The 12,041-nt window shown below is 33.8% G+C and overlaps 1 long non-coding RNA gene across 1 annotated transcript; it reads left to right on the forward strand.

Annotated features, from left to right (window-relative positions):
- The first annotated feature begins 1,064 nt into the window (after positions 1 to 1,064).
- LOC128930432 (uncharacterized) lies at positions 1,065 to 11,423 on the forward strand. The gene is made up of 2 exons (XR_008478468.2): positions 1,065 to 1,142; positions 4,831 to 11,423. It is a non-coding gene; the product is annotated as an uncharacterized LOC128930432 (long non-coding RNA).
- Positions 11,424 to 12,041: the final 618 nt, after the last annotated feature.

Below are 12,041 nucleotides of genomic sequence, written 5' to 3' on the forward strand. Positions count from 1 at the left end.
ATTGCTTACATACAGATATGTTGATGTAAAAAACAATAAAGTTTGAACTTCAGTGATGCAAAATATTATATCAAAGAACTCACTTCTATGAGGCTGAGTGCCTTCCAAGGATTAGAGGACACCTAAGTAATTTGAGAAATTTTTTAATGTTTTCCCATATCTAGATTTCATATCTGCAAAATGCTTAATCAAATGACAAGTGAGAAGTGGGACAAATTCACATTTGTTTCTCTAGTAAGTAGAAATTTTGACAATAACTTTTAAAAAACATTTTCCTCACAGTTTTCCCCTTGCCACCTTTTTCTATGTTTTTGTTAACTAAAGAAATAATAAAATGAACTTACAAAAATAAAATTAATGGTCAAAACCCCATTACTTATAATTATATTGAAAAGTACATATATATTAAAACTTTATCATTGCTTTCTCATTTTTATCATCAAATTTCATGTCAATAATATTTACTTCTCACTAATTTATATACAGTCATAATTTACTTATCTTTGTTCTACATCAATTCAGAAAGGACATTCTTGGTTTAAAATACTAATTAAAAATGCAGCCATTGTTTAATGTTTTTCTCTGTCAAGGTTCTTTTAATTTCTTGATTTAATAGACAGATAAATTTACTTATTTAACAATTCACTCTTCCTTAAAGCTCTTATTATAAATGAGCCTATGTTGCTATAGAAAATTTAATTATGAATGTATTCTCTTTTGATAAAAGGAATCTCAATTTTACAAATAGAATTCAGATCAACTCATATTTTATTAACATTTTAAGAATTTTTACAAAATTTTACAAGTTGCAATCTTGCAAAATTAGAACATTATTCACTACAAGCTCTCATTTTGAAGACACAATCAAGAACAAAATGACAAAAGTTTCTCTGAAGATCATTTTGGAACTTTAAGGTTTAATGACTGCCCTATTGGATTTCCAACTCGCATGGGGCCTATTGCCCTTTTGTTTTGACCGATTTCTTTCAGGTGGAATGGGTGTACTTACCCAATGCCTGTACCCCCATTGTATCTAGAACATAAGTAACTTGCTTTTCATTTTACAGGCTCATGGGTGGAAGGGGTTTGCCTTGTCTGGGATGAGACTTTGGATTGGACTTTTGGGTTAATGCTGGAATGAGGTAAGACTTTGGGGGACTATTAAAAGGGCATGATTGTGTTTTGAAATGTAAGGATATAAGATTTGGGAGGAACCAGGGGCAGAATAATATGATTTGGCTGTGTATCCACCCAAATCTCACCTTGGCTTATAATAATCCTCATGTGTCAAGGGCAGGACGAGATGGAGATGATTGAATCACTGGGGGCAGTTTCACCCACTGTTCTGTGACAGTTAGTTCTCACAAGATCTGATGATTTTATAAGGGGGTTCCCCCTTCGCTTGGCATTCATTCTCTCTCCTGCCGCCCTGTGAAGAGGTGCCATTTGCCATAATTAATGAGTTTCTTGAGGCCTCCCCAGCTATGCAGAACTGTGAGTCAATTAAACCTCATTTCTTTATAAATTACCCAGTCTCAGGTATTTCTTCATAGCAGTGTGAGAATGAACTAATACAGTAAATTAATTTCCCAGTTCAGCTCTCTTCTGATATCATTGCACCATTTTGAGGCAAACTCTTCAACTCTCCTTTTGCTTTTTCTGCTTCTTCATATTTTCTTCTTCGACCCCAATCAATCAGATTTTTGTCTCCACCACTAATTAGAAACTGCTTTTGTCAAAGTCAACAGTAAAACTCAACCTTACTGAAGGTATTTCTGAATACATCTTCTTATTTACTCAGTGGTTAACACAGTGGAACTTTTAATTTTTTTCTGAAGAATAGGCATCTGGAATTAACACAGTCAACCCTGACTTGTTAATTTCTTATCAAGTACCTCCTCTCCTCCCCAACTGTACCTCTCTGTATCCACTCTCTCAGTTAATTATGTATCATTCACTTAATTATCCTGGTCAAAGACCTAAGAGTTTGGTCCTATCCCCTTTTCCCTCTCTTGATAGTCAATTAATCAGCAAATTCTCTTAGGTTTTCCTTCAAAATACATCCTGAACACAGCCACATCTCATCAACAATTCTGCTTCTGACTTGGTCCAAGTAAGCAGCCCCCCTCTTGTATAGTAACTGTCCTCTTGACTCATTCCTTGCTACACACATTTCTTTGTCTATTCGCAACAAAATAGTTTTGTCATTTAAAAGTGTGTAACAGATAATGTGGTTCCTGAGTAAAACTGCAGTGGCTTCATACAATACATGTTTTAAATTGTAGACTGTTCTGCACCAAGCATTAATTCTAAACTTCTTTCTGTGACCCATGTGGCCCTCTCTAAAGTATATTTCCTCTATTAATTTTCCTCCTACTCACTTATCGCTGTCACCCATCACTCTACAGACATGCAGTTTCAGTTCTGTCATAGAACACCTTGGGCTTTTCCCCGTTTGTCGACTTTGGGACTCTGTACTTAATCTTTCTTTGTCAGGGGTTACAGCCTGGAAGTTGTAAGTAGGTATAGCAGACATTATTTATTATATAATTCAGGTTTCTTCCCTTTCTTATTTCATGTAGGGTTGGTGTATCTGTAAATAAGGGTAATATTTTTTTCTCCTGGCCAAGAGTAGGCATATTATTTAAGCTTAGTCAATACGCTACTTTCTCACAGAATTGCGTTACTTTGGTTTTGTAAGGATGGACAGAATTCACAGTTTTTTTCCCATGCAAAGGCTGCAGTTCTAAAGTAAATATTTATTAGTATTTACTACAATTCCTTGATATAACCTTATTTTCTTGATTCTTCAGGAATGTATCTGTTTGCTAGGGCTGTCATAACAAAATACCACAGAATGAATGATTTAACAACAGAAATTTATTTCCTCACAGTTCTGGAAGCTAGGAGGCTGGGATCATGGTTTGGTTTCTTCTGAGGCCCCTCTCTCTGCCTTGCAGATGTGTGTCTTCTTCCTGTGTTTACACATAATCTTCTTTCTGTGTGTGACTGTGTCCTAATTTTCTCTTCTAAAAAGGCAACAATCATATTAGGTTAGGGTCCATCTATATGATCTTGTTTTAACTTAATTGCCTCTCTAAAAGATCTATCTCAAATATAGTCACATCCAGAGTTACTTGGGGTTAGGACTCCAATATGAATTTTGGGAGGACACGGTGCAGTCCATAACAAGTAATCGCTTTGATTTTATGACTGACTCTATAACCTTCCCCTATATATACATATTTTATTTTGCTTATCCTGAGTCAGTCTCTGCTGCTTGCAATCAAAGAACCCACATGACTAAAATGGACTACTTCTTTTTATTTAGTATATGTATATCTCAGATACAGGACTTGTTGAGATATTATGCCATTTTATGGCCTGTTTATAGAGAATATAAAAATACATGGCCATTCAGTTGCATGAGAGAAGCTTTATGAGGCATGACTGAACAGGGACACTTTTGCTATCTTTATTTAAGGCCAACTGATTTCTTTGAAATTTTGTATTCATAGTACTTTTTGTTTTTCATTCTGGTGACAATAAGAATATTCTGCCACATCAAGAGGAAGAAAAAGTCATTTAATGAACTAGGATAAATAGCAGTCAAACTATATTACACTTATACTAACCTAAATTCAGATTATTAAATTTGTATACATGGTTTATAATCAGACTTTACTTTGCTACAGAAAGTGTAAGTTACCTAATAAAATCCAAAATTACTTTAGCCATTATTTCAATCTTTATTAAAGTCTCATCATCTATTTAAGTTTAAAGAATAACAAAATAACATATACTTCCCCTTCTTCAAAAAGGTGCATCACATAATCAAATGTGTATTCTTCTGTGCACAAGAGTGCTGGTAGTAGGTTTTTAAAAGACACTATATGGATACAAAATTCAAAACAGAAAAAACAAAATACAGTATATAAATAAAAAGGTTTTCATTTTTCTTGCTTTGTTCACTATTCATTCAACCTCTATTTATTATTAGACAATATCAATTGATTGCCTGATGACATCTGAGAACTGGATATGATATTCTACTCTTGCCTCAGAGATACTCCTATTTCTATTTTTATATTTAATGACTTTTTCTGTTTTTACATATATTCAGCCAAAAACTTGAAATAATGCTTATTATATAAAAAATTTGGACTTGTTTTATTACCAAGGCCCATTTTTCTTCAGTTACCACCTCACTGTCAGTTCATAAGGATTAGGTAGAGATGACTGTATAATTCAGTTCTGAAGGATACCAGTATATTTTATTTTACTGGTAAGCAATGACCCAAATTAGCTTGTCCAATTAGGCTCAATCTTGGATTTTTTTGAGGGGAGCAATTAGGAGGGAGTAGCTATATTTTCTAAAGATGCTGCTGAGCGGAAAAATATAAACCTGGAGCTGCCACTAGTCACCTTCTGTCATGAGGTGGAAGCCTTTCAGGAATAAAGCCAGCCAGAGTAAAGCAGTGACTGGTTTATTGGTATATGTAGAGAGATACACATATTCAATGACACTTTTGAATGTCTAGTTCTATCCATTTCTCATGTCAGCAGATATCTTTGAGTGTTTCAGTTCCCTGAACAAATAAATTTTTCTTTCTTTCTTCAGTTTCATTGGAGGTCTGTCAATTACAGTGGAAAGAATCAAGAATATTGCAACTTAATAAATAAAGAACTATTATTTTAGCATTTTGGAAGCCATTTTCCAAATATACTAACATTCATGGTATTTCTTGGGTTCATAAATTCCATTTGCTTCTTTTATGTCACTATTTACATGGTTGTTATAATTTCTTCTTCTTTTTTTTTTTTTTTTAGATGGAATCTTGCTCTGTTGTCCAGGATGGAGTGCAATGGTGCAAACCTGGCTCACTGCAATCTCTGTCTCTTGGGTTCAAGTTATTCTCCTACCTCAGCCTCCTGAGTAGCTGGGATTACAGGCACCCACCACCACACCCAACTAATTTTTGTATTTTTAGTAGAGATGAGGTTTCATCATGTTTGCCAGGCTGGTCTCAAACTCCTGACCTCAATTGATCCACCCGCCTCAACCTCCCAAAGTGCTGGTTGTTATAACTTCTGTTCTTTTTGTCTTTTGGCTCCGTTTACAGAAGTATATGCATTTGGATCTTGGCTGTTCTTTAATTGTTAAAATAGCTGAAGATCACTGTGAGTGTTTGTGTAAAAAGTGGGGAGTTATGCTCCATTTCCTTGAAGTTGAAGTACTGGCAAAAATTTCTTTGAGTTCTTCTACATGGTAGTTATGTCTATTTCCCACATTTATTTATTTCTTTAAGGTTTTTTATATTAGCACAGACTTATGGATATTTATTTTATTCTTTGTATTATATTCCATTACTAAATTATTTGTTACTCAAGGAGCTCTTGATTTTTTTTATTGTAAATTGTAGGAGCAAGCCATATTTTGGCAGTAGGTATGCTCACTGCTACTGGGGCATCATGCTTCTAGGCCCTCTCAGATGACAGAGGAAGAAAACTTATGTATGCATACTATACTGTGTATAAACTCATTATAAGTATTTTAATATTTATCCATCCATAGTATGTTCAGGTAGACATAATACTGATGTCTCCAACACTAAACCATTACCATATGAATTATCCTAGCCTTCTTTCCTTCTTTGCAACCTCCCAGTTCAACAGTGAGAAACTTGGCTTCCACAATTCACCACTGATTTACTTAATGTTTTAATTGCTTAGATATGAGTAGTTATTTCCAAATTTCTAAATTGTTAATCACAGTCTTGTGGGGAAAATACTTTATGAACTAGAGTATAGTGCAAGTGTATAGTTTCTTTGCGTTAGTCTTACAGATTCCACTCATTTCCAAAGCTGCTTAGATCAGCAATATTTTCCCCAGCCCCTTCAGTGAGGTGGTTTTCAGATATTTGTAATATAGTTTAATTTTTCTCATTCTTAATTTTATTTCTAGTTTTGCCAAATTCCTAAATAATTTAATTTGTGTATACTAGCTTCACCCTTTCTTTTTTAACTTTTGAAAATGTTTTATTTATTTTTATTTTTTAATTCAATGATTTTTGGGGTATGTGTGGTTTTTTAGTACATGGATAAGTTCCTTAGTGGTGATTTCCAAGATTTTGGGGCACCCATCACCTGGAAAGTGTACAATGTACCCATTGTGTAGTCTTTTATCCCTTGCCCCCTTCCCACCATTCTGTTCAACTCCCCAAAGTCCATGCCTTTGTGATCTCATAATTTAGCTCCCACTTATAAGTAAGAGCATACGACGTCTGGTTTTCCATTCTTGAGTTACTTCACTTAGAACAATGGTCTTCAACTCCATCCAGGTTGTAGCGAATGCCATTATGTCATTCCTTTTTATGGTTGAGTAGTATTTCATCATATATATATATATTACACTTTCCTTTTCCATTTCTTGGCTCATGGACATTTAGGCAGGTTCCATATTTTTGCAATTGCAAATTGTGCTGCTATAAACATGCATGTGCAAGTGTCCTTTTCGTATAATGACTTCTTTTCCTCTGGGTAGATACCCAGTAATGGAATTGCTGGATCAAATTGTAGTCCTACTCTTAGTTCTTTAAGGAATCTCCATACCATTTTCCACAGTGGTTGTACTACTTTACATTCCTACCAGCAGTGTAAAGTGTACCCTTTCACTACATCCATTCCAACATCTATTATTATTTTTTTATTTTTTTAACTATAATCATTCTTTCAGGAGTAAGATGTTATTTCATTGTGGTTTTATTTTGCATTTCCCTGATATCAGCAATGTTGAGCAATATTTTCATATGTTGTTGGACATTCATATATTTTCCTTTGAGATTGTCTATTCATGTCACTTCTCCACTTGTTGATGAGATTATTTGCCTTTTTCTTGCTGATTGTTTGATTTCCTTGTAAATTCTGGATGTTATTCCTTTGTTGGATGCCTAGTTTGAGAATATTTTCTCCCACTCTGTGGATTTTCTGTTTAATCTGCTGGTTATTTCTTTTGCTGGGCAGGTGCCATTTAATTTCTATTATAAATTTCTATGGGTTTGATAAACACATAGTATCATGATCTACGATTACAGTATCATACAGAATCTTTTCACCATCCTACAGTACTTTACCTCTTCAATCCATGTAACCTATTTTCCTTGAAAGGCATTGTTTTCTTTTTTTAAATAACTTTTAAAATTTACAGCAGTTTTATGATTACAAAAAATGTGCAAAAATAATACAGTGTCCCATATTTCCAAAGCCACTTTATTCTTGGTGGAAATACTTTCCTTTTCACCCTGATAGTTTTGAGGGCTAGTGGCCAGGTGTTTTTGTATGATATCCCTCACTGGGATCTATGTGCTGTAATCTCTAGATTGAGATTATAGATTTAGGAAGCAGATAACAGTAACAGAGTTACAGTGCCATTCTTGTCACATCATATCAGAGTTGCCATAAAACCCTGGCAATCGCTGATTTGTTTACCATCTCTATAGTAATACGTTTGCAGAATATTTTATGAATGAAATCATACAGTATGTAGTTTTTTTACAGACTTTTAGTCTTTTAGTAGTTCTAGGTTCACACAAAAATTAAGGGGAAGGTACAGAAATTTCCTATATACTCTTTGCTCAACACATGCGCAACCTCCTACATTATGAACAGCCCCCTCCAGAGGGATTCATTTGTTACAAATGATGAACCTGCATTGACACATCATCATCACCCAAAGTCTCTAGTTTAGGTTTCACTCTTGGAGTTGTAAATTCCATGGTTTTGGACAAATGTGTGATGATATGTATTTATTGTCATAGTACACAGTGTAGTTTCACTGGCCTCAATTTCTTCTGTGCTCTGCCAACACATCCCTTTCTTCCCACCCCAACTTCTGACAACCGCTCCACTAATAACTTACTGTCTCCATAATTTTGCCCTTTCTAGAATGTCAAATCATTGGAATCATGCAGTATGTAGCCTTCTTATGTTGGCTGATTTTACTGAGTAATATTTTGCTCGAGTTGCCTCCATATCTTTTCAGGACTTCATGACTCATTTTTTAAATTACTGAATAATATTTCATTGTCCGTATGTACCACAGTTTATCCATTCACCTTTTGATGGACATCTTGGCTGCCTCTAAGTATTCATGATTATTAATAAAGTTACTATAAACATCCTTGTACAGGATTTTGTGTACACATATGTTTTCAATTCCTTGGGTAAATATCAAGGAGTATTATGGTTGGATCATATGGAAAAAATATGTTTAGTTTTTTAAGGAGCTGCAAAACTCCAAAGTGGCTGTAGAATTTTTCATTCCCACCCACGATGAATGAGTTATTGTTGCTCCACATTTTCTCCCTAATTTGGTTTTGTCAGTGTTCCAAATTTTGGCTATTTTAGTAGATGTGTAGAGGTATCTTATTGTTGTTTTAATATGCATTTTTCAGAAAATATATAATGGGGTGTGATACGGTTAGGCTCTGTGTCCCCACCCATATATCATCTTGAATTGCAATCCCCATAATCCCCACTTGTTGAGGACAGAACCTGGTGGGAGGTGATTGGATCATGAGGGTGGTTCCCCCAGGCTGTTTTTATGACAGGGAGTGAGTTCTCATGAGATCTGATGCTTTTATAAGTGTTTGACAGTTCCTCCTATGCATGCATTCTATCTCTCCCCTGCCACTATGTAAGATGTGCCTCTTCCCCTTCTGCCATGATTGTGTAAGGTTTCTGAAGCCTTTCCAGCCATGCAGAACTGGGAGTCAATTAGATCTCTTTCTTTTATAAATTACCCAGTCTCAAGTATTTCTTTATAGCAACACAAGAACAGACTAATACAGGGGACATCTTTTAGTATGTTTATATGCATCTGTGTAACTTTTTAGAGTAGGTATTAGGTGTTTGGCCCATTTTTAAATTGAGTTGCTTGTTTTCTCATTGTTCAGTTTTATTAGTTATCTGTATATTTTGGATAATAGTCCTTATCAAATGAATCTTTTACAAATATTTTTTCCCAGTCAATGGTTTATCTTATTCTCTTGATATTGTCTTTCATGTGGCAGAATTTTTTTTATTTTAATGAAGTCCAGCTTATTCATTTTTTAAAAATAGATCATGCCCTTGGTGTTACATCTAAAATGTCACTTCAGTACCCAAGGTCATCTAGGTTTTCTCCCATGTAATTTTCAGGGAGTTTTATAGTTGTGCAATTGACATTTAGCTCTATGATCCAGTCTCTTATAATCCAGTCTTTTCAGATTGGCTTCTTACATTGATCAATGTGCACTTAAAATGTATTAATGTCTTTCAGGGTCTTGATTCCCTTTAGTTCCTGAATTGTGTTCTATTATATAAATGTACCACAGCTTGTTGGTATGTTCATCTTTTTTGTTAGTATTTTCACCTTTATGAAACACTTTTGGCTACCATAAACACTTTCATGCAAATTTTGTGTAGACATAACTTATCAGATTAGTTGGGTTGTATGTCTTACTGTGTAAGAAACTCCAACTGTCTTCTGAAGTTGCTTCACCACTTTGCATTCTTACTAGCAGTGAATGAGAATTCCTACTACTTCACATTGTTGCCAGCAGTTAATATAATCAGTTTTTTTGGACTTTAGACATTCTATTATGTTTGCGGTCATTTCTCATTGTTGTTTTAATTTGCACTTCCCTAAAGATGAATTATACTGTACTTATTATCATATGCTTATTTAGCATTCACATATATTGTTTGATGTTCAAATCTTTTGTTTACTTTTAAATTAGGTTGTTAGTTTTAATAGGCCTTTGTACATTTTGGATTTTGTCTTTGATGAAATACATGTTTTGCAAATATTTTTCCCAGTCTGTGTCTTGTCTTTCCATTCTCATATTACTATCTTTCTCAGGGCACACATTTATAATCTTAAGAAAATAAAGAATATCCAGGAATGATTTACATATTAGTAATTTATTTACAGGTTACCAAAAGACAAACCATGATTGGAATGATGAGAGTCTGATCCCTTTTTCATGCTGTTCCTGAAGTCTAGCTTGCCCTCATCAAGAAACAGGCTCAATGAACCAATGTTATCTTTATGAAGCTTTATTTTCACATTTAGACATGTGATTCATCTGGAATTGACTTTGTGCAGGGTTTGAGGTACAGACCAAGGTTTCTTATGTAAATTTCCTGTTTATTTAATATTTATCCGAAGGTAATCTTTTCTGTACTGCAGTGGTACTTTAATGATAGATAATTCAGTTGTCTGCAGTCATAGTGGATCTAAACGTGAATTCACTATTCTGTTTCTGCTATAATTATTTGCATATCCCTATGCACACACACATCTTTTAAATGACAAGAGATGTTTAAATATGTTTGGATATCTAGTAATGTGAGTTCATTATTAAGGGTCTTTTGTTTGCATTTCTAAATAAATTTTAGAATTAAGCTTGTTTGCTTCCATAAAAGAAAATGCTTGGCTTTGAGTTATAATGGGTAAATCTATGGGTTAATAGAGAGATAAGACCTTAATCGTGTTAAATTGTGCAATAAATAAACTCAATATAGTTCCCCATTTTTTATCTTCTGTAATTCTTACAAAAATGTTTTAAATCTGGGTAGATAACTTTCACATATCTTTATATTTATTTCTATGTAATTAATTTTGATAGTTTTATGAATGGATTGCTTTGAAATTTTCACTATTATCAATTTGTTGCAGTATTAAAATACAGAACTGCAGTTCATTTACTTATTAAACTTGCATTTAACAACCTTCCTAAAATAGCTTATTGATTTTTTAGAGTTTACCAGTTTTTTTATTTTCAATATAAATATTTTTGTCACATGGAAATAATAATTTTATTTCATAGTTCTTTTACTTTTTGATGGAGGGTGGTGGTGAGGCTTATCTACTAGCTTTGACTTTCTAGTCAAAATAGGGTTCATGACAGTGGACATCATTGCTCACTTTTTATCTCAGGAATAAATTTTTAATATTTCACAGCTAAATAAAATATGATATTTTCTGCAAATGTTATAAACTTAAGAAAGTTTACTTTTGTTCCTAGGAATTTGGGAAGGTTTTCTAAAATTACAAATGGGTAATTATAATTATCAGGTGTCTTTTTTGTATATATACTAAATGATATTGTGATTTTCTTTTTTATTTTATTAATGTGGTGACTGACATTGGTTGATTGTTTTATGTTGGGACAGCCTTGCATTGCTGGAATAACTACCAACTGGTCATAATGTACTACCCTTTTTACATATTGCTGACATTTATTTGCTAACATTTTGTTTAGGATTTCTGCACTTAGATTCATGAAACATTTGTCCTCTAATCTTACTAACTTGCAATATTTTTGTCAAATTGTGAAATCAAAGCTTATCTCATAAATGACACAGTCACTTTTGAAAAAGTGGTTGCAGCAGTGGCTTTATTTTTTATTCCTTCCAAATCCACAAATAAAAATAGGTGGAGAAACCATATTGCAAAAAGTAAAATCCTTGGATAACACTTACCACAAAACTAGTTGGAAAATTACTCCTATGGACACTAAAATACAAGTGGGTACACATACATCATCAAAAGACCTGAATAGTATTGGCATTAATGCTGGAGAAATAAGAAAAACAAAATTGGAGTGACATCTGACAATGACATGAGAAAGTGATAATAGCCAAATAGCCACTAGTATTCACTGCGGCATAAGGGGTTTGGTTTTAAGGGAGCAGCTGAAATGGGCAGGGGTTTTGTTCACTCTAACAGTGAGTGAGTGCAAAAGGTACCCAGAAAGAGACAAATGAACTGCCCCAAAAGCAGTTATGCTCTCACAGTTTCTCCAACTGACTCATCAAGTTTTCCTTCAAAATAGAGCCTATGAAGATAATAAAAATTAGTCAGAATAAGGATCAGAATGAAAAAGGGAAGAGAGTTTACAGACCAAGGATTGTGAAGGAGCAGCAAGAAAATCTCAAAAAGCAACATCTATATAAACTTTACACAAAAGCAATAGAAAAGAAAGTTCTGTGAAGTT

Source organism: Callithrix jacchus, chromosome 2 (assembly GCF_049354715.1).
Source record: "Callithrix jacchus isolate 240 chromosome 2, calJac240_pri, whole genome shotgun sequence".
Classification (NCBI taxonomy): Eukaryota; Metazoa; Chordata; class Mammalia; order Primates; family Cebidae; genus Callithrix; species Callithrix jacchus.